The sequence below is a fragment of the Condylura cristata genome, unplaced genomic scaffold (genome assembly GCF_000260355.1).
Source record: "Condylura cristata isolate star-nosed mole 26May11 unplaced genomic scaffold, ConCri1.0 scaffold00030, whole genome shotgun sequence".
NCBI lineage: Eukaryota > Metazoa > Chordata > Mammalia > Eulipotyphla > Talpidae > Condylura > Condylura cristata.
Genome location: NW_004567131.1, coordinates 14,682,815 through 14,708,065, shown reverse-complemented (window position 1 = coordinate 14,708,065; position 25,251 = coordinate 14,682,815).

Below are 25,251 nucleotides of genomic sequence, written 5' to 3'. Positions count from 1 at the left end.
AAGCCCTCTGGTACAATTAAACCTCAAGTTCATCCTCTTCCTTTATGCAAAGGAAGTTGTTTCAGTGAACATCTAACTCGATGTGGTTCACTGTTCACTGGGTGAAATCCTGCATGGATTTCCTGTGCCCAATGAATGCAGAAGGCAGCATTAATATCTCTGCTGGCCCCAGGGATCTCTAACCTGCGAGTAGTCACTCTACTTTAGAGTTCACTCTACCTTAAGATACCTTAGAAGAGAAGCCCTTCTGCAGAATAGAATACTTCACCTAGTATACTAGGACAGGATGCTTAGAATTGGAGTATCCAGTATTTCCAGCATCATATTACACAGAAGAATATAAAATGTTTTCATAAATATGTAAAGGGCCTCCATATAAATATGCAATATAAATGCTTAGGTGGAAAGAAAAGTGCTATTTACTACTATTTAACTTGCACTCTGTCGGGGGCGGGCCTACGGTGGAGGCACCGTCCTCCATTACAAGATGGCGCTAGGACGCCAGCCAAGCCCAGAATGCTGCATTATCGCAGGAGAGCCACCAGGGAGGAAATAAGCACCATTGGACACCAGTAGGCTGGGGGTAGGAGGAGGGGCGTTTCTGATTTAGCCTGATTGGTTGCTGGGAATAATAAATAGTGCTGCACAACAGCAATGAGCAGCTGCGTGAGAACAACTGGGGTGTCTTGTCATTTCTGCGGTCACACTCGATGGGAAAAAGTTAACAGACTCAATATAGTGACTGACACAAATGTGTAAACATACTTTTGAGGAGATATCAGGTAGATGGTTAGCCACTCCTCGGATGATGCCCACTGATCATGATTTGACCTGATTTTGCCGGAAGCCTGTGCAGAGTAATGGGGAAAAACACGGCTCTTTTTTTTTTTAATTTTTTTTTTAATTTATTTATTTGTGCATACAGAACTGGGGTACAGGCCAGAGGCTCAGGGGCGGTGAGAGGATTCACCAGAGACAGAGTGGGGAACAGAACAGGCAGATCGACAAAGTACACTGCTTAGGGGAGCAGCGGGCAGGTCAGGAGAGGTCTGCCACACCATGTGCTCACCTCCGGGGCAGGCGGGAATCGAACTCATGCGGAAGCAGCTTTAGGTTCTCAGGGCTGTGCTTTAACCCGCTGTGCCACCAGGGAGGGCCGAATCCTGGCTCTTTTGACTGATACATATGAGTTCTTAGACAAGTTAGCTATTGATGCTGGTCAAAATTTACTCCCATCAAGTACAGAATTGGAGTTAAAAATATTTATATTCTATGTTAGCTGTGAGGATCAAATGAGTTAATGAATATAAAAAATTTCTTAGCAGTGTCCCATTAGATTGCTTTTCTTCTGCCCTTTCCCCCTTCCTTGAGATTGTCCTCCAAGGAAGCAGACTGTTTAAGTAATGGACTATCAGATGAGGCAGAAATGCCAGCCTTCCTGGATGTATAAATAACCTCCTATCATAGACCTTCTATTTGAAAAGGTAATCAATATTTCTGTCATCTAACAATCTCAAATATGTTTTAATTCATTTTTTTTGTAATTCTAAGATAATTACAAGGCCTTAACCTCCAAAACTAATGGTCTCCATCTTCAGAACTATGACTATCAAGAGATATGTCCTGCCCATGATTATTTCATATGATATGGCAAAGGGGATTTGGAGAAGTATTTGAGGTGACTTAAATTGTTCAAAAGAGACTTCACTGACTGATCTAATGTAATATGCCATTTATTTTTTTCAAAAAAAGATTTATTTATGCATACAAGAGCTGGGGTATGGGCCAGAGGTAGGGGTAAAGGGTGACATGTGAGACAGAGACAGAATGGGGAGCAGAACAGACAGATCTACTGAAATACAATGCTGGGAAGACAAGAGAGGTCTACTGTGCCATATGGGTCATCTCCCTGGCTGAATAGAACTCACAATGCAATGGCTACCCATAGCTTAATTATCTGAGACAACCTCTTGCCCCATATAAATCATTTAAATGCAGGACATTTCCTCAGGCTGGTAGCAGACAAAGTCAGAGAGATATGAAGCCTGAGGGGAAAAACAACCACTAGAAGCAGAGAACAGACTTTGGTGGGTATCCAGCAGAAAAGAGGAGCTTTAGTTATACAACCATAAGGAATTAAATCCTACCAGCAAACTGCATGAGTTTCTGGCTTTGAGACCATAGATAAAAGGGCAGGCTACCACATTGTATGTATCCTTGTGAGGTCGTAAAGAGGGATTCTCCTCAGTCCATTCATTCTTATGACCTACAGAAATGTGCAATAATAAACAGGATTGTTTTAAGATAGTAAGTTTGCGGAAATTTATTAGACATAGAAAACTGATACAGAAATGTCTTTTCCTACTCCAGTTGAAAATATCATCGGTACTGATTTTCTGTAGTCTTATTTTATAATGATTATAATCGCAGGCTGGCTTCCTTAATTTTTCTTCTGCTTGGGGCTCATTAAGCTTCCAGTATCTATGGGTGTATATTTTTAAAAAACAAATTTGACAGGGGGGGAGGCAGACCTCTCCTGACCCGCCTGCCGCTCCCCTCAGCAGTGTAATTCCTAGATCTGCCTGTTCCGCTCCCCACTCTGTCTCTGGTGAAGCCTCTCACTGCCCCTGAGCCTCTGGCCTGAATCCCAGTTCTGGATGTACAAATAAAAAAAAATTGACAGTTATTTCATATTTTATTTGAAAAAATTCTATTCCCTGTTTCTTTCTTTTGGAGAATAAAATTGTATGTAAGTTTGGACTCCTTGATGGTGCCCTAAAACTCACTGATGCTTGAATCATTTCTCCAGGTTTTCTTTTTTTTTTTTCAGTGCATTTTGAATAGTTCATAAATCTTAAGTTGATTAATTTCTTCAGCAATGCCAAGCCTGCTAGTAATCCCATTCAGTTTCATTTTCATTGCAGGTATTTTTTTCATCTTTAAATGTAAAATACATATCTTTTTAGTATATTTGTCTCTTTATTATATTCTCTTTCCTCAATCTTCTTGAACATGTGAAGTATAAATGTTGTAACATCTTTGTCTACTAATTATATCTTCTTTAGTTAATGCATTAATAAACTTAAAATTTTTAAATTAAGTTAATTCTGTTAATTGATTTTTTATTGGTTATGGAATATATTTTCTGACTTCATTTTATGCCTGGTAATTTTTTTATGGTTACAAGAAATAATTTTGGCATTGCTAGAGACTGATGGACTTTTTTTTTTAAGATTTATTTATTTATGCATACAGAACTGGGTACAGGCCAAAGGTGCAGGTATACTGAGAGGATTCACCAGAGACAGAGTGGGGAGCAGAACAGGCAGATCAACGAAGTACACTGCTGAGGGGAGCAGCGGTCGGTCAGGAGAGGTCTGCCGCGCCATGTAAGTAGTCATCTCCAGGGCTGGTGGGAATCCAACTCATGCTGAAGTGGCTTTAGCTTCTTAGTGCTGTGCTTTAACCCATTGCACCACCAGGGAGGCCCCCATTTTAGCATAATTTAAAAGTAATCCTGAAAATAATCAATTTAACTCCAAGTAATATAATTTCACCACAACAAAAGTCTAGTCTTGGGCCCTCCCTGGTGGCGCAGCAGGTTAAAGCACATCACTAAGCAGCTAAAGCCACTTCAGCAGGAGTTCCATTGATCCCTGCATGCCCCCGAGGTGACCCACATGTGCAGCACAACTCTCCTGACAGGCCAGCTGCTCCCCTCTCAGCAGTGTACTTCATCAATCTGCCTTTCTGCTCCCCACTTTGTCTCTGGTGAATCCTCTCACCCCCCACAACTCTGGCCTGTACCCCAGTTCTGTATGCATAATAAATCTTTTTTTTAATTTATGCTAAAATTGTCCAGTACAGTCTTTAATCTAGGGCTAATTTAGCACCATTACTTAAACAATACCCTTCTGCGGCACTTTCAAATCTCCCAAGTGTCAGGAGATATTTTTACTCTGTCTGACAAAAACACAAATATTACCAACCCAATTTTTTTTCAGTTGAGAAAAGGGAATGGTGGAGCAGGCTGTCTGACATAGGATGCTGCTGAAGAGCAAGATCCTGGTCTTTTTATTGATAGAATAATCATACAGCACCAGTTGTGAGGGGAAGGAGGACAAAAAAAAAAAAAAAAGAGGGGTGAAGTAAAAAAACGTGCTGTCCTCTATAGTAAGAGGAGTGGGAGTCTGCCCTTCAGGTTCTTCTCATCTGCTTGATGACTTGGTATTGTAATTGAAATCAATTACAATAGCTCCCAGCTGGAACTTCAATCTTATCAAAAAGGCTGATTGACTGGGCAGTTCTGACGAGTATAGGTCTGCAGAACTGCAGGTAACAAAATGGTGGCCGAACAGGCTCCTTAGGACTGACCCACACCAGTGTTGCTCTCAGCTATTTCTGTCAGCAATTTTTTGCCTACTTTGTCTTCGTATACATAGATTATATAAATGACTACACAGCCAAAAACTCAGGGACAGTATCTGGAGCTGTAAGTTTTTAAGAATTTTACTTTTCCTTTGTGTACCTGGTTCTCTGCCCTGCAAAATATTCTCCAAACTCTGAACTCTGTCCTCAATTCAGTGAGACAACTGGAGGCAGTTTGGGTTTCCCTTCCTGATCCATAAGGGAAACTTTCCTGGCAACGAGCTAAAGCAATTATAGGATTCATCTTGTTTACTCTTTTGCTTCTCAGGATCAATATTCCATGCTGCATATTTTCCAATATCTAAAATTTGCTGTTTCACCAATTCTACTTGGTTTTTCTAGTTGTTTACTGCAAAGGATAAATTCAAGCTCCCATGTTATCATGGGACCAAGTGGATGTGTCAGGAATTCAGTATTCATATAATCAAGGGCCATATACTAAAAAATCTAAAAAGGCCATTTTTTTCATAAAAAGAAAAAATTTGTTTCTATGAATTAAGGGATGTCAGCAGAAAAAGCAGAACTTTGATCAATGATTTGTACTTTAAAAATAAAAATATGGGCCCTCCCTGGTGGTGTAGTGGGTTAAAGCACAGCACTAAAAAGCTAAAACCACTTCCGCATGAGTTCGATTCCCGCCTGCCCCGAGGTGGCCACATGGCATGGCAGACCTCGCCTGACCTGCCCGCTGTCCCTCTCAGCAGTGTACTTTGTCGATCTGCCTGTTCTGTTCCCCACTCTGTCTCTGGTGAAGCCTCTCACCGCCCCTGAGCCTCTGGCCTGTACCCCAGTTCTGTATGCATAAATAAATAAATCTTTAAAAAAATAAGTAAGTAAATAAAAATAAAAATATGGGCCAAAAAAATATAGCTAATGTCCAGCCAGCCACTTTTTTTGTACATTCAGCAATATACATCCTCTTTTTATTCCATATTTCAGGGCAAATGAAAATTATTAGGCATGCCTTTCATGCAGCCTCTAATGGGAAGTATGTAGTTAGTGTGCATATAATTCAGTACAATAAAGTTTATATTTATATAAAGCAGTTTTATATTTTCTACCTCAACTGTAATTAGGCACTTTTTCTTCTCAGAAAAAAAGAGAATCTCAGCCAAAATTTGAGAGAGGACTTGTTGGGAGGTAGATATGAAAGACATATTTAAGAAAGTGTGTGTGTGAAAGAATTGGGAGATGGGAAGACAGCAGATTTGAAAATGGACAATAACTGAAAAGTCTCACCTACTTTATTTTAAACAATTAAATAAAAAATAAGGTGACTCAATGCTGAAGATTATCACATGACAGTGACACTTGTTTTATATATATATATATGTGTGTGTGTGTGTGTGTGTGTGTGTGTGTGTGTGTATATATATATTCCCCCCCTCAAAAAAATCACTGCTGTCCTCCAGGTAACTGCTAGATCTAATCAACTCTGAGGGCCAAAATATAAATATTGTTCACACATTGTAAATACATGTATAACCATCATTAGTCTGAAATTCATTGCATAAAAATACTTTCAATAACATGTTAAAATTATTTTATAAAAAAATCCTGTATCTTGAAAATATTTTTTTAAAAGATTTATTTATTTATGCATACAGAACTGGGATACAGGCCAAAGATTCAGGGGTGGTGAGAGGATTCACCAGAGACAGAGTGGGGAGCAGAACAGGCAGATCACTGAAGTACACTGCTGAGGGAGCAGCCAGGTGTCAGGAGAGGTCTGCCGCACTATGTGGGTCACCTCCAGCGCTGGGGATTGAACTCATGCTGTAGTGGCTTTAGCTTCTTAGTGCTCTGTTTTAGCGTGCTGAGCAACCAGGGAGGGGTAAAAATAATATTTTTTAAAAAGTCATAAGGAAGTGGGTAGTTCACAAGTTTTCTTAACATTGGGTCTAATATTTATCTCTACTTCACATACAAATGATAACCAAATCACAAAATGAAGATTTATTTGAATATGTCTAGCTGTCTATCCCTCTCTAAGAATAAAGACAAGAGAAAAACACAAAGAATATAGAATCAGGTACTTCTGTGGAATCCTTAAGTAACACACACCAACTACTGGAAAAAAAAAAAAAAAAAAAAAAAACACTTGTAAAGTCATCTGAGAAACACACCTAGAATGGTAGATTTGATCAGTCCAACTTGCTGAAATGGAAATGTATTTTATACATCAGGAAATTTGGGGGATTTTAAAAAACCAATAACACAGTCTAGTTTCCCCACCACCACCCTGGAAAATTAAGCACTGATGCTTTGCATACTTACTTCTAAAAGAATAAATTGGTGAGAGAAAGACTGTTCTTAATGAAGAATACCTGCGGGAACATATGATCCAACAGATGAATGATCAGCAACCACTGATTTTCATTATGAGAACGCGTTTGTCAAATGCTATAAGTCCCATTGTTCACACATGAATGTCACTTGTACAGATGGCAAAAAATCATTTTAATAGCGCTATGTAAATTAATTTTTGAAACCCCCAGTGAAAAAGAAGTCTAAGCTTTCTCAGACATGAACAAATTTAATTGTATACCAAGTCATAATTTTAACCGAAACTTCTTTTTTTTAAAAGGTTTATTTATTCATACAGAACTGGGGTACAGGCCAGAGATGCAGAGGGTGAGAGGATTCACCAGGGAGCAGAACAGACAGATAGACAAAGTGCACTGCTGAGGGGAGCAGCGGGCCGGTCAGGAGAGGTCTGCCACACCATGTGGATCTCCTCAGGGGCAGGCAGGGATCGAACTCATGCGGAAGTGGCTTAATCTTCTTAGTGCAGTGCTTTAACCCGCTGTGCCACCAGGGAGGGCCTTAACCGAAACTTTTTAAAGGATTAATCTTAGAAGCCAATGGTAGGAGAGAAATCAAATAGCCCTAAACTTACTTAATGAATTTTTAATAAACTATTCAAATAATTTCCAATATCCCACCAATTGGAAAATCATAGTAGTACTTTTCTATTTAAAAGGTGAAGTGTTTATAAATATTAACGACTTAGGTGTGACTCAGGGCTTGCTACAAATTATTTTGGTAAGATTTCAGATATAGGCACTCCCTGGTGGCACAGCGGGTTAAAGCACTGCACTAAGAAGATTAAGCCACTTTCTCCTGAGTTCAATGCCCGCCTGCCCCGGAGGAGATCCACATGGCACGGCAGACCTCTACTGACCCGCCCGCTGCTCCCCTCAGCAGTGTACTTCCCTGATCTGCCTGTTCTGCTCCCCACTCTGTCCCTGGTGTATCCTTTCACCCTCCGCATCTCTGGCCTGGACCCCAGCTCTGTATGAATAAATAAATAAATCTTTAAAAAAAAAAAAGATTTCAGATATCTCTAATAGTACATTATAGATCCTCATTTCTCATCTTGGATTACTACAACTTCCTAAATCTTACTTTACCCAGTCTTTATTCTAGTAGTCTATTATATGATGTTTCTTTGTTTAAAATCTGTTAATGACTTCCTAAAACAAGTAAATAAAAGTGCAAATGTTCCATGAAAACTTTAAGGCTCTTAATAATCAGTTTACTGTTCACCTTTTAATTCTTCTCTCACCATTCTGGCCAAATGCTCCAGTCAAAATCCAACTAATTAGAATGTCCAGAATAGCCTCACTATCTCTCCTTACTCCTGTAAGTGATATTTTAAGCAAGTTAATAGGCTAATGATAGTACGTTTACTATGTCATTTTCCAAAAGTACAAAGAATAGTGCCTTGTCATTTCTATGTAATTCTTACGGATTTAGTAGGAGGTTTAAACACATAAAAAGTCTGAATTTTTTTTAACAGGCCCCATTTGCCACATTTTGGGTGATAAATGTGGTGCTCACTTATGGAAATTCAATATATGTGTTGTGTTTAAAATTCTAGTAAGGTTAATATCTAGGAGAAATTAACAGTGAAAAATAAAATACTTGACTTTTTCTTTTTAATCTCAGAATCAGCAATATCCATATACTTCTTGTCTTACTTTTTTGTATATATAATCAATCTTTCCTGCTTTTGATAGAAAGAAATTAAATGAAATGTGTCTTATAAGAATGTTTTCTCTCATGTGATCAAATTCAATATGCTCCTTCTTCCTTTCATTCATTCATTTATAAACAAGAGCACATCGAGTGATAAATCTACCTCTCGTTAGTAGTCTCTTTTCTAAAATTTTAAAATGTAAAAAATGATCTTTTTCTTTTTTCCAGACAAGTTAAACAAGGTAATAAATTTTAAAATCAATATAAGTCAAGTTACAGCATGTGCTTGTGGAAGAGTTAGGTAGGAATATAAATCAAAGAAATATTTCAATTAAATTCAATATTACTAAAAGAGTAGTAGAAATATATTTGGTATACCTATCTGCTTAGAAATCACTTATGTACAGTGGCTGTCTTATAGCCAATAAAAGCCCATTTTAACAAATAGACAAAAGAACCCTGCCATCTCAGTGTAAATTTTAAAATCTCATGTCTATATTTTGCTCAAAGATCATTTCATTTTATACTATTGTTGTTGAAAAATTATATATAGCACACTGCAGATTCTACTATATGACTTTAGAAATTCCCTAGAATATCTTTCAGAGATTGATAAATTATTCATTTCCTGAAGTTGTGCATCAGAGCTTTACAGTTCATAAATAGTAGGTAATAAATTATGCAGGGTATACCTTACAGACAGGGGTTTGTAAAGAGACCCTGCATATGCCATAGTCCTCACACAGAAAAGGTAGTTTCATTTAATGGTATGTTTTGACAGCCCTGCAGGTGATTATAAACTTTATATAATCTAGCAATTTAATTTGCATTCAAATAGTCAGACTTCTGTGTGGAAAAAAGTGGGTAAATAAGAAAGCTGTCTTCCAGTAGCATTCACTCCTCATTTTGGAGAAGGCCAGGAGATAGAAATGCTTTTGCCTTGTATCCTTTTCAGATCAAGTACGAGACTTCACCACACATCTATACGGTTCTTGGCAAAAATTGTTTTGTCTTTAGGAGTCTCCCTTGGTGGCCCAAAGGGTTAAAGCACAGCATTAGGAAGCTGTCCACGGTCACTACAGCACAAGTTTGATCCCCACCCAGGAAGTGACCCACATGATGCAGCAGACCTCTTCTGCCTCACCTGCTTCTCCCCTCAGTGGTGTATATCAATTGATCTGCTTATTCTGCTCCCCACTCTCTCTATCTGGTGATCCTCTCATGCCACCACCTCTTGGTTTTCTATTTTAAATTGAAGTCCCTTTTCTTTCACTGACATACTATGAGTTGTATTATGTCTAGCTACAACTTTTTCATGATTCTTTTGGAACATTATGGCAAAATAAAACTTCTGAAGGCCACACCAGCCTCTTTTTTGTTGTTGTTGTTCCAAACACTTCTAAGGCTTTTCCAGTGAAAGATTCCTTGGTATTTGTTGAAGTTAACTTTTAACAGTGAAAATACATAAATAACAGCAGTTATCAAATTGAGGTATATGAGAACATGCCTCTAGCGACAATTAATTGTATGGCAGAATATTCAGTGACTTTAAAAAAGAATCTTTTTTTTTTATAACAGTATGGAAAATAATGGATTATAATGGTGGGAACTATTCTAATTTCCTCAATTTGGTGTGAAGTATAAAGCATAAACTCACAAAAAGATTATAAAGCAAAACCATTACTTTGAGTCTGTATTAATATCTTGCAATTGAGTCTGTGTAAGACCTCTCTAGATTTCAAGAGGGAACAATCACCCTACTATGTGTCAAAATCTATTAAAGCAGGCATTCAGCATTCCAATTCTTAGTATATGTCCAAACTAGATACATATATATTCTTCAAAAGAACAAGAAGGTATTTATTGTTAAGAATGTTAGGAGTGAAAAGTTATAATCTTATGTCCCATAAGAGTAGCATGAATAGTGAATGTGATATATCCATGTAACAAAATATTATGTAGCAATGAGAATGTAAGACACAATATTCATCCCAAAAGCCAGATACAAAAAATATATGATACAACTCATTTACATATAGTTCAAATACTAATGTACAGTTTCAGAAATGAGACAATGCTTCCCTTTGAAGGAAATAATGACCCTGGAATATACAAGACAATCCTTTAGATATTTGCCTAATATTCTATTTCTTCATCTGGGTGCAGGAGTCACAAGCATGTTCACTTTAAGGAAATTTGTTCAGCTGATTATCCCACTTTATTGTATTTTTGGCACACTTAAATAACAATTTTACAACCAAAACTTAAAAGAGGTCCAAAGCAAATAAAACACAGCTAAAATAAGATGTATCCCCAAGCGTACTTGGAAAGAAAGACTAGAACTCAGTGAATATTCAGAAGATGTACTTTTTAAGTCACCAGTTTAAAATTGCCTTAAAAGACTGATTTTATCTGAGTTTCCATACATATAACAAATTAGAGTTTTGGTTTAGTTGTGTCAGTACCTACTGTACTTGTAAACTGAGTGATTATACAAATCTTTTTCAGATGAACCAACGTCATTTGGGGGAAACTTCCCTGGCCTAATTTTTACATACAGTGACTGCATGTGCTCTTACAGCAAATGAAAAAAATAAAAGGACTAGAATTCCACCCTACGCTTCCTTCATTAAAGGTCACTTCACACTGTTGATGAAATCTGCTCAGTGAGGAAGACTCAGCATTGTTGAGGGATTTCCCATTGTGATCTTTTGCAGATATCACTGCTCTTTTCCAGTGATGTTATAGTCGTGAACTTCTTCAGAGCCATTTACATCCAAAAATAGCTGACTATACCGTCATCTTCTGGGTAGTGGAAATGCAGAGTCATGACTTCATCAGTTTTGTTGGATGGGTGTTTGATCCCCTTGAACAGTTTTGAAGCAGCAAATTCAGTGATGATTCTGCCTTTGATTGAGTTTGAACCCTGAAAGAAGTCTGAATCTTTCATGTTCCCGCCACTGTACTATCCACTCACAGAAGGATTTCAATTTAGTGGTGATCAGGAAAGCAACATCTAGTTTCAAGGAATAATTGTCTCTTTTGATGTGATCTGTTTTACATAAAAATGAAGATGCACATTTATGGAGAAGCACTTTCCATTTGAATGTGTGTTACCAGCAATCTCTGTGTAAGGAAAATTAGTGTCCCTCCACTGCCACCTTTCTTTCCTTTTTTTTTTTTTTTTGGTGTAACAAACACCAAATCCAAATGCCCTCATCAAAAAGTGAATAACAAACTGCTCATAGAGCCAAAGGTAGGACAAGAGACCACATATCCTGAGATAAGAGTTGAACACTTTATCTTACTTAAAATGACAGTTGTGTTATTCTCAGAATAATGGAGACTACTGTACACAGTATATATGTGACAACACAGTCATACATGTAACTGCATCCTTATGCATCTCACTCTTAATGATTTCTACAATGCTTTAAATCAGCCTATTTGTATAAATCTGTCACACTTTCATTCCAATCATGTGGGGGGTACATAATATTAGTACATGTTGGGCTATCAGGCACTGTGGCTACAGTTTTACCAACTATTTACCAGAATATATATTTATCATTTCAACTCCATTGTCACCCCCTAGTAGCAAGGAATTTGGGGGCAGATAGACAAATACATTGCACATTTATAAAGTGATGAGCTGTACGTATTGGTATTTATCCAGTGGATATGCATATATTTATTTGTGTGACGGGATATATTTAACGTTTTTGGAAAGATTTATTAATTTATGTATACAAAACTGGGGTACAGGCCAGAGGTGCAGGAGTGGTGCGAGGATTCACCAGAGACAGAGTGGGGAGCAGAACAGGCAGATCGACTGAAATACACCACTGAGGGGAGAAGCAGGTGAGACAGGAGAGGTCTGCTGCGGGGTGGAGGGGTGAACTCACACTGAAGTGCTGGGGCTCACTTGCAGTGCTGAGTCCTTACCTGTTGCTCCACCAGGGATGGCCTATTTTAAAATTTTAATAAATGTAAAAAGTGACCTGATCTAATGTTGACATCCGTATTATTACATTCAAATTCTTGGACTTCATGATATATTGAAATTGTATGCTCATGACTTAGTGGTTGGTTATTGATTAGGGTCTCTCTGACTATTGGTTACCAGATTGCAATATACTGAAAGCTCAATTGAACAAATGGCCAAAAGGAAATACTCTGCTGGCTAATGCTAGTTGTTGACTCAGCATCACCTGGAGATGGGAATATGAGTACATGTGACATTTCCACACCATATGGGTTTCTCAAAGTTTAGCAACCAGATTTTGAAAGGGAAATATTGCAAGAAGTCAAGGCAGAAGCCATCAGCTAAGTTAGTCTCTGATGTCATGCAGCAATACTTTACTATTACAAGAGAATCATAACAGGTATCTTAGATTCACTCAAAGGAAAAGGAATGAAACCACCTGGCAGGGTATCAAAAAATGTGTGGCCATTTTTAATATGCCATCCAGCTGTTCATCCCTAAATAAATGAGTCGGCTTTATTGAAACAAAAGTGAAACCCCAACTTAAAACAATAAAAAATAGCCTGTCCGTAGCGCAAGCAAAACAGCACACTCGAAATCCCTACCCAGTGGTTCTTTGAGACCTTCAAGAGGAGCCTTTGATCTAAGACCAGAGTCATCACATAAGGTCTATTTATAATATTTTTCCCTTCAAACAGTGATACTCTTGATTCTTTAAATATTCCTATCATACTTTCTTAGCCACAATAAACTGTTTGGAGAAGCACTGAGATGAATACATAAGGGAAAATGAAAGTAACAGGGAAGCCATGTAGATATCTTTCTCAATATTGGTAGTAGAAAACTATAATTAAATATGTGAGTTTCTCAAGGAGTTTACACATTTCAGAATAGAAAAATTCCATTTGGAAAATAAAGATTTTGTACCATCAGTGGATAAAAGTGTGGTCAAAAATTGTGGGAATAGACTAGGTTTCAGTGTTGAACCCCCAAATCATAGGGCTGCCACTAGTTTACACGGCTTACTTCACTTGATAATAAAGCATTTCCTCAGATGGTGGGAGGAATTAAAGTAATAATTATGTGCTCCCTCGATATTGTTTTCAACATTACTAATGTTTTACATTTTTGTAAGTTCTACAACATTGTAAATTATTCTCCACGTTAGTGGAGTTCTTTCACAAAGAACATCTTTCACATAAATCTCTTTGTGGCTAACAGGTGAATGGGTATCTTCCATATGATAGGAAGAAGAGGGAGGAAACATTTTGAGATGAGGTAAGTGGGTGCACCTATAAAGTCACTCACAGTGATTAGGATAATAAAGGAATGAGTAACTCATGATTATCTAATGCTATCTATAGGCCAATCACTTTACTATTGCTGCCTGCATCATACTCATAAACTTTTGTAACATCTTTGTAAGGGAAATACTCTTACTATTCCCATTATACAGGTAAATTAATAGACATTCAAAGCCAGGTTTTGGTTTATTATGAAGTTTCACATAATATATAAAGAAGAGCGGAATCTGATCAAGAACATTGGATAGTTGAATTTAGTTCTCAATTGGATACCAGTGTTGCGATCACACACCAATTGTGAATTCCCAAACCTCCCTGAACTACTTTCTCTTCCATTTCCTCAGTCCCTTCCTTTGTCTTTAAAAGACTTCCTGATAGGGTAACATGGTAAAGATGAATAGAACGAAGGAAGGAATTACTAAAGTATAAGAGTTGTATAAACCAGCAGCAACTATCTTGAAAATTCAAGTTCTTTATAATTTAAAGACAGAGATAACCTACAGTAGCACTTTTTAATATTTTAGGGTGATCAAACTCTTCTCTGATTATACTTATACTAGAATTTGTTCTACAAAACCTTGAATAAAAACAGTCTTTTTAGCATCTTCAATTGTGTAATTTAGTAACATTATGCAAAATTAAAAACCCCATATAATCTGTGTACTTCCCAGAATAGCCTTAAACTCAAGATTGTTTTCAAAAAACTTGTCTCCCCTTGATCTTGTGTACCAACATAATACTTAGTAAATCATTATAAATGTCATTATTATGTTAAACATGAAATTAAATGAGTAAGCTATGATAGATTTGACAGAGATTGCACTTTAAGTGAGTAACCTTTGAGTAAAGGAAAGAGCTTTCCCCTAAAGTAATAAAGATCAAACAGCACCCTTGTTTTACCTAGCACTTTACAGGTGTGCCATAACATTGTCCACACCACCTTGCAGCATTCTTTATAGATATTATCATCCCAGTAAAGTAAGCTATATTTTATTTTTCCCTTAATTTCTATACTGCTCAAGATTTACTGTCAACTTGATTTATGAACTTCCTTTGGGACACTCAAGTAGTAATAGAAAGCATGACCTTGTTACTTCCTATCCATTCTAAGTTATACTGGACATAAAAATAAACTGTACTAGATAAAACTGTATGTGGTAGTGGCTTTGACTTGAAAGGTAGGTCAACAGAGAGACTGCAACTCTAAGAGAGAAAGGAATTCTACCATAAACTATATCATTGGCTAGCTGTATTGCCTTGGTTAAGTCACTTAACTTTTGAAATCTTCAGGCTCATTAAAAAATACTTCCCAACCTACCACATTTACATATTGTAAATATTGTATGTTAAAGTGCTCTGGAAAGAATAAGACATTATATGAAATTCTAGTATCTCTTATAGTACTTTAGTAACCTTGTCTATGAGTACAGGTAGAGTTGGCAAGCAGGTATGCATATTCCCACATTCAGGAAAGCAGAGACAATTCTGGAAGAAAAAATTGTCTCTTTGATTTCCCTTCTAGTCCAACTTCCACTTCTTATAGATAATTCTCCCCAACTCCTAAGATATCTGTTACCTCATAATAATATCAGTTCCCTGTTTCATAATGATGCCAGTTTAAAGATCACTGACAATGAAGTGAAAACTTTTTTGAAAACATTCATTCAGGGACTCTCCCTGGTGGCACAGTGGGTTAAGGCGCCGCATTATGAAGTTCTCCAAAGCCACTGCAGCATGAATTCAATCTCCCACCAGGGAGCTGACCCACATGGCATGGCATTTCTCTTCTGACCTGCTCGTTGCTCCCCTCAGCAGTGTATTTCAGTAGATCTGCCTGTTCTGCTCCTCACTCTGTCTCTGGTGAATCCTTTCACACACCACACCTCTTGCCTGTACCTCAGTTCTGTAAGCATTTAATAATAAATTATTAAAGCATTTATTCATTTATACATACAAGAACTGGAGTATAGGTGAGAGGTACAGGGGGTGAGAGAGTGGGGAACAGAACAGGCAGATCTACTGAAATACACTGCTGAGGGGAGCAGCAGGCAAGACAGGAGAGATCCACTGCCACATATGGGTTCACTCCCTGGTGGGGGACCTAACTCATGCTGCAGTAGCTGCCAATAGCTTCATAGTACTGAGACTTAACTAGTTGCACCACCAGAAAGGCCCTTATAAAGAACCGTTTTAATTATTTCTAAAATTACTTAATGTTACACTCCATATGATTTGGGAACCTTTTATTAATTAAAATTTGTTTCCCCAGGTTTATCTATATTGAGGAATGAGCTTTACTTCAATAACTTTAATTATAATACAATTATACAGTCATGTCAATTTTAAAATCAATTTCCCTTCTAATTGGAATTTAGTATTATAAAAAAGCTATGATAAACATCAACATACATATCTCCTTTTTTGGACCTTAGTGAAAAATTATCTGCTAAATTTGAGATTCAAAACAATTTGCAATATCAATCACACTATGTATCTGTAAATTATCTTGCATTGGGAAGATATCAAATTCTAATCATGCCACAGATTATGTTCATATCTTTCCCCCATGTCCAGCACAAATTTGCTGTTTACACATCTTAATTGTATCTTTTCCTTTTAAATTTTTTTAAAGATTTATTTATTTATTTATGTATACAGAACTCAGGTACAGGCAAGAGGTACAGAGGTGGTGAGACAGAAAGGGGAGCAAAAAAGCCTGACTGATAAAGTACATTGCTGAGGGGAGCAGCAGACAGGTCAGGAGAGGTCTGCCACACCATGTGGTCACCCCCCGTTTGGGGATCGAACTCATGGTGAAGTTGCTTTAGCTTCTTAGTGTTCTGCTTCAACCCACTGCACTACCAGGGTGGGCCCTATCTTTTCCTTTTAAAGTGAAACAGATTTTACACACAGTCTGGTGCATAAAACATATACACAAATTTTTTTTTAAAAGATTTATTTATTTGTGCATACAGAACTGGGGTACAGGCCAGAGGCTCAGGGGCAGCGAGAGGATTCACCAGTAACAGAGTGGGGAGCAGAACAGGCAGATCAATGAAGTACACTGCTGAGGGGAGCAGCGGGCAGGTCAGGAGAGGTCTGCCGTGCCATGTGGTCACCTCCGGGGCAGGGGGGAATCGAACTCATGAGGAAGTGGCTTTAGCTTCTCAGTGCTGTGCTTTAACCCACTGCACCACCAAAGAGGGCCCATATACACAAATTTGAGTAATATAATAACATGAACATAACAAGGTATATGACCAAAATGCAAAATACAAATTAAAGATTAGAACATCATATTACTCTCTCTTCAGCAATTTGACTTACACTCTTATTTTTAATAATTTCACCATACATTTATGAACAAATATATTGTTTAATTAAATTATTTTTTATTACAAATAAATGGAATAACAGTTTATATTCTTCTATATGTATCTTCTTTTAATAAATATTATATATTAAATATGTTCATACTGCTGAATTTGGGTTTAAGCTATTCATTTTTACTACTCTGAAAATACAAGAAATAGCAAGAATTTAGTCACTCTAATGCTAATTGATATTTGACTTAAGTTTACTTTTAAAACATGAGAATAATACTGTGCTTGTCCCAGGCCTAAGTTTAATGACAACTACCTCTTTGCCTCTGGACTTACTCAAATTAAATTCTTGGAAGATAGTTTAGCTGGGTATGGAAATCTTAACTTTTTTTTTTTTTTCAGATCTTTGAGCATACAGGTTTGTTTTTTGTTTTTGTTTTTGTTTTGGCTTTATTGTTGTAAATGATAAATAATATATTTCTCTGATTGGGCTCCTTAGATATAGTCCCATTCTTACTTATGTTCCTGATTCAGTTTCACTATATTAGATGTAGGTGAGCATTTCTTTTGTTTATTTGAAATTATATATTTCTTGGGCCTTCCTTGGTAGCACAACAGGTTGGGATGCAGCACTGTAGGTTGCACAGCCGCTTCTGTTTGAGTTCAATCCAGGCCCCGGAGGTGATCAGCAAGGCAAGGCTGACCTCTTCCTGCAGTGTACTTCATCGGTCAGCCTGTTCTACTCCCCACGTTGTCTCTGGTGAATCCTCTCACTGCTCCTGCATTTCTGGCTTGCACCTCAGTTTTGTATGCATAAATAAATAAATCTTATAAAAAATTATATAGCTATCTCAACTATTCATTTATATAAATACATATGCATGAATTGAGATTTGTTTGCTAATTTAAATTGTAGAAACTGGGAACATGTGCTCCTCCAGTCATTTATGAGAAATATAAATATAAATAAATCTTTATCTAAGGGGAAAAAAAGAAACTATCTTCCATAGATTTTCTGTTCTCCTTCAAGCACTACATATTATAGAATGTTTGCCCTTACTCTTCATATAAATGCTCACTATTTTTTAATCTTTTTGTCTCCCCATACTACATTTGAATAAAATCTGCTTATATCTACTTGAATCCATTAGTTATGTGTCTGGCTGCATTTAATTCATTGAGTTTTTTTTTTTTAAGATATATTTCTAGGCAATCTACTTGACTCTCTTTCAAATATAATGAGTTGCTTTAACTCATTATATATATATACACATATATATATGTATATATATACTTATATACATACACACACACACACACACATGTATCCCATTTTGTCTTATAAGTTTTTAGACATAGCAAGAGGTTTTACAAATGTTATTTGATATTCCTAAAATTTGAAATCACTTAGATGATACAAATTTGAGTTAAAAAATGGAAATAAAGATTAAAAAGTATTATTTTTCGGCCCTCCCTAGTGGCGCAGTGGGTTAAAGCACAGCAATGAGAATCTAAAGCCACTTGCACATGAGTTCGATTCCCGCCTGCCACGGGGGTGACCACATGGCGTGGCAGACCTCTCCTGACCCGCCTGCTGCTCCCCTCAGCAGAGTACTTCGTCGATCTGCCTGTTCTGTTCCCCACTCTGTCACTGGTGAAGCCTCTCACCGCCCCTGAGCCTCTGGCCTGTACCCCAGTTCTGTATGCACAGATAAATGAATCTTTAAAAAAAAAAAGAGTTTTATTTTTCCCACTGGCATGTTTATTCAAAACCAAAGCAATTTTCCTTTTGCCCCTGGAATTTGAAACAGAGGGTAGATTTATTTCTTATTCATCTTTGCTCTAAATTCATAGCTGTAAGAGATCCCTACTTTATATGACAAGAATACTAATATTCCTAGGCTGTAATTTTTACTTCTTATCCAAAATATCCATCTGTAATGAAAGACAACTTTTCCAATATTATCAAATGAGTTAAGTGATAAGTCAATTTGACTGTTCTGTTTACCTCTCCAGATTCCTATAAAATATTGGTCATTTCTTATTATATACATCTTAAGATTTTCAAAGTATTTTTGTCTAGCATTTTTAATTCTTTTCAGTGGAATAGTTCCTCCAGATAATCAGGTCTGCCATATTCTAAGAAGAGGAAATCCACTTACCAATTTTTCTAATTGTTTATTTTTCATGCCCCTACAATACATTTAATATTTTCAAACATGTTGGGAAAATAATTAGATCTCTTGTTTATATTTTGTTACTCAAATTCATTTATTTAGTCAGCTGAACAAAATTACTTCATATTTATATATTGTTTAAATATCTGAAACTCTTACTGCAGATGATAGCTAAACCTCTTATTGACACTTAAGAATAATCTTTCCAATAGGAGCTAGTTTTCTTGAAATTTATCATTAGGATTAATTTGAAGCATAGTTTATAATATATTTCAATGGAGAGCCTTTGTGTTTACATTTTCCAGAACTTTTGGGACTCTTCTAACACAATATGACTAAGTTAGATTTTCAGCTTGCTATTTTGTAAGTAATGCTAATAGTGTGAATCCCATGCACAGTCATAATGGGCTCCCAACTGCCAAATTTCAGGGAATAGTTTCTCTACTCTTGTCAAGGCAACAATTAATATACTTTCTGATAATGGGTATACATTTTTTTATTGTTTACCTAATATGCTTGCCTCACATTACTGATTTTTTCTTAAGGCAGGGTCTCTGAGTTAAATGCTTATCTTACCTGGGACACCAATTTTCTCTCCTGTCCTCCAACAAATGAACAGAAATAAGTATGTCAATGCTAGCTTGCATTGGATAATTGTAATTTTTCTTGTTATCTCTGACTATATCTCTTCTTTTTTCCTCATCAGGGTATGAAAAAGGATGTTTCATATATTTTCAATTTTATGTTTATTTGTGCTATGGCATACTATGTTTCTCTATAGACATCAGTGAGTCAAATTCTGCAAAATGGAATTCATCTTACCCTTGCAAACTTTTCTAATTACATTCTTTGATTTTTCCTGTCTCCTCAGTACTCATTTTCATACTCTATTAATCGTGCTATTGTAAATTCCAAATTCAATATTTTTTTTGATAAATTACTGTTTAATGACAAAGGAAAATAAACTAGGTCTTTTTTTCCAAAAGGATAATGCTTTATAAGATATTAGTATGTGAAAATATCATCTTTGATCAATTGGTATGTTTTAACTTTCTACAGATTATTCATTCACAAAACTAAAACTATATCAATTATTTTATGAGTTATATAACATTTTATATTATTTTGTGTTACCTTAAAATTTAACCTGCAGAATTATAAATATAACTTATTTCCTTAAATTATTGTAAACTTACTTTCATCTCCCTGGTTTTAAGCAAGAATTGATTCTAAAACTTAAATGGGTTTTTTGGGGGATGAGTAGTTGAAAACTCAATATGACCCACTCACTTAACTACTGATATCAGGTCAACAACACACAAAAAATGCTGCTTAAAAAAACAGCTTTCAAATATTAATAAATATGTAATTTATGCTCAGTCAAGTCCTTGCATTGTCAGTATTTTTTTCTAACAACTTGTTATGCATGGAAACTTTCTAATAACATATTGTGCCCCACCCCATCTCAAAAAAATTCTAAATGGGAGGTGGGTTTTTCCTTGAATGAGGAAAAACAGACTGTCCATTTTGGCAATCTGAGTAAACTATTAATACAGAAACAAAGTGTAGAGACTTCATAGAAGTTCCTAAAGGCATTGTTCTCAGAAAATCACGAAGTTACTAAACAAGGGATTTATACATTATTGCTGTACATGTCCTTTCTAAGATTACAAAGCTCCCAAATTCAGGCTTTCTTCATCTATTTATATCATCTACACATGATCAATATTTACTATAAATTACATTTACAAACTAGAGACTCTTTTCATTCAAGTAAAACTTAAGAATGTCTCATTATATTTATTGAAAAATGTAAAATTATGTTATAATGGAAGCATTCAAATGAAAAGTAGATGATGAGCTAATGATAACACTTCTCCATTCTTACTTGGGTCACCAGTGCTGTCTTGCCAGCCTTTTTCTAAAATAAGAAACACATGATTTTTTAAGTGCCCACAAATCATTAGGTATGAATTCAATGCTGAACAGAAAATTTCAAGTTCTTAAAATTAACCTTAGTCAGACACTACTGTAAAACAGTCTAATAGGTGTTTATCCAATTTATGGGTTAATGTTTCTCTAAACTTTGGCCTTTCAGTCAGATGCATTTTTTTCTGTTTAATTCAAAACAAATAAAAATTAAAAGTATCTACATGTACCTTGATTTCTCTTTTAGAAAAAAAAATTAGAAAGAAAAGAGGCAGGCTTAGGAAAAAAAAAAAAACCAAGGAGATTTTAAGACAGCGGTACTTAACTTTTCCTGCCTAAGTGAGAATTTCCTGTCGAGAGAATTGACAAAGTAGATTTGAGACAGCTTTCCTGTAATTAATTTTCTTTGTGTGTGAATTTAATACTGATGCAAAGGTGTTACTCATTTGACAACCCCAAGGTTTAATGTCTAACCATCCAACAGGAAAGGAAAAACACGACTTCCCAGAATTCCTTATTAATTAGCTTCAATCCTCACTTGGTGATACTCATCCACTCATCTAAAACTGCTAATTGCTATCAATTGAATGATTTTCAAAATGGAATCAATACCTAGGAAGAATATAACTCATTTTACATTGCTTGTTTAACATCTCAGTGACAAGAAATGCTCATTTATGACTCAGAGCCAGATCAGAACATCTAGTTAAACACAGTTAGCATTATATAGTGCAAATAGCATTGAACTTGAAATGACTGGATTCACATTCTACCCTATTTTTAATAAATTAAATAACATGAGAGTTTGAAGTATTAGTTCCTTCCATGGAAAGATATAGATTAAGTCAAAGTCATTTCTACTGATTATAAAAAAGGAAAGATTAGTATTTTCCAAGACACTAGTCTAATTCGATGGTTTTGTGTGATGAAGATTGTAAACTGTGTAATTTGGAGAGTCAGACTATTGTAGTAAACATTGCTCCACTTTAGTGTATAGAAGAGTCTATGGGAAAATAAAGAATGAAATATCTATTTCTATTTTCTCCTTCTAGTCCAATACTAGCTTTTACAATAACACTGAGACACTTGAGAATATAAAGAGTTATGGATGAGTGAATGTTGAGTGACTGAAGATTTCAGGGAGGAATTTAAAAGATCTCAAAGGTATGCAGCCATGCTATATAAACATATTTTGAACTGTACTATCTCTGCATAATGCCGAGACACATGCATTAAGTGAAATCTTATCCAAAAAGTTGGAAGATGTTCTGTTTGTTTTTTCTGTTCTTTCTCAAAAACCTTAAGTGAAAACCAAAGTAGTGAAGGCACTCTATGTCTGCATATTAAGACTGCCCTAACTAGACCAGGACCATTTTAATTTCAGCTAACTTTGCAAAACTGCTGCTCTAACCTTCAAGTGATTCCTAAGGAAACATCACAGTTACATTCATTTTTCTAGGTGCTCCTACTTTTGAACTCAGAGGAAATTTATTCTTCCTTCATTTTCCCATTCCTTTTTAAGAAAACATGCTAAATAAAAGGAAAGGGACATAGTTACATCTCTTTCTAAACTCTAAAATCCAAAAGACTATTTCTATGCCAGCCTATTATAGTTGTTATGAAATGTGTTTACTTATCTTTTATGTATGCCTCCCCTGGCCCACCAACTAAAATAAAGTTTATATTTATTTTTCTGGAAATATCCAAAGTGGCCCTGGCTAAGCTTCAAATCTTTCTTTCTATAGGCTCTGGCTTTAAAATTCACTGTCTGTACTTGGCAAAAGAAGATAACTGAAGTAAGCTCAACAATAACTGGACTTGAGAAAATGCAAGGGCAACAGACTGTCTAAAAGACAAATTATGATTTTTCACTCAATAAATTGTAAAATATTTGGTCGTGCTAGTGAGGTTTCTTAAACTTATACCTCTAATATTTTATAATAATTGTTAATTTGTCTTACCATAGTCTTAAACAAGAAGAATGCATGATTTGTATTTTTATGTTGTGTTATATCGAATTTAAGAGCTCATTGTTTTGGTATAAGTATTTCTGAAAAATTGTTTCACACTTATTTCACTGACACCACAGTACTTGAATTGAGATATAACAAATATCATATTTTAATAAAATTATTTTATATGAATATTCATGATTAAATTTATCTGCCCAGAAAATATTTTGAAAACTCATCGTCTCCATTTCTCATCTCTATATGCATGGTCATGTAAACTAAGAAAGATACTGTAAGATTATCTATAAAAGAATTTACCCACTTCTCCAAGCAGTAGTCCAATTTTTCCCTCAAGTAAGTAATCTTCATTATATTTAGCTTTAATATTCCCTAGCATTTCATAGTATAAAACATAGTATTATATTCTAGTGCTGATTTTTAAATTTTAATGTGAAAAATAAGTCTTTTTTTTCTTTGATCTACCACATATAGCTAAGTTGCCTAGATTTCTGATCTTTGTTTGTTTATTGTCTAAGTGTAAAAAATAAGATAGGTAAACAAGTAAAAATTAATCAAGTGATTATTTTGTAATTTATGTAAATGTTCCAATGAGTCAATGCTATGGAAGCTACTGGAATTGAAGTGGAAGAGAGTAGAATTTTGGTTGACTTTGCAAAGACTAATTTCAGTAGAGATTATAGGAAGCAAGCCATGGAAAGCTCATGCTATTTGTAAAAGTCATGCAGTAAATTTTCTAGATGGTCCAAGGACTGGAAGAGTGTATGGAAACATAAACATAGTTTGTGTGTTAAAGTAGTGGACTAATATTAATTTTTTCATCTCTATTTTCCTTATTTGATATATTCATCAATATAAATTAACAGGAACACTATTTGAATTTTTAAAAAATTCTCAATACATCAAAGTTTGTTCATTATTTCTTTTAATTTTTAAAAATTTGAGATGGATTGGTTTTTATTAGCCAATTTAATACCAAAGAAATTATATGTAAGGAAATTATCAGAAACCTAGACTGAAAATCATCCTTGAACCCATATTGGTTGACAGCTTATTGCTTTAATTCTCTGGCGCTTCACTCATAAGTTTTACTTTTTGTAATAAGATTTTCATCTCTAAAAGTAAAACTGTTCTTTAATACTAGAAATCATTAGGTGGAACTTCATGTTTCTATACAACTTACTGTTTCCATCTTTATATGTTCCCTTTTCTTGGCCCCTCAACAGGGTTTGAGCAATGTAAAAGAATTGTGAGACATGAATAATAAAAGTTTAATGGTCTGCAGCAGTGAGAAAATAGTAGTGGCATTGCCTCAACTCTACCTAAAGTGATTTCTGTGTGAAAAGGGCTCTGTGGAGGTCTATGTTAGTCACTAAACTGCTAAAGGAAAAGGTCAGTGATTGTTGATGGCTTCCCCTAGCTAAATGCTGACTGTACTGTCCTCACCTCAGTCGTCACTAGAAGAACCAAATTTACTATGATGAAGAATTGACAGACATATGATCAGGAAAATTACTGAAAGATGTTTCTATTATGGTATCTGAGCAAATGACTAAGCTGAGAAACATTTTCCAATCTGAGGTAATAACAGGACTCAACATGTCTCTGGTATTTAAAACCTGTGTCCTAAAACTCAGAAGTAAAGCCAGGACATTGTACCAAATGTCCTCTCCCATAATTTTCACTCAAAAAAACAAACAAACAAACAAACAAAAAAAGACCATAGGTTTTGGGGTAGAAGAAAATAGCTGTGTCATTATATATGCATATGTACCCACTCAGAACCTATTTTATTATCTAAGTCCAGGGTCTCTGCATGAAATACACCATGTCTGCAAGACTGTGGTTGGGTGACAGACAAGTCATAGCCATTCGCACCACCCCCACCTTTAATTCCCAAACACTCACCCATGCTAAAATTTTCATTTAGAGGATACTCTGACCCAAATAAGTTAAATTAACTTGCCTAAAGCTATTTTTGTTCTGTGTTACTCTACAGAAAAATCTACCATCATAAAGGAGGTGACGTACACAGAGTTATTGCCCGTCCCCATTGAAACTGTACTGGATTTGTGGCAGTGATCCCAGTTTATTTTTGCATATGATACTTGCTTGCTCTGGAGGTCATCTGGCAGCTGAATCTGATTCCAGAGG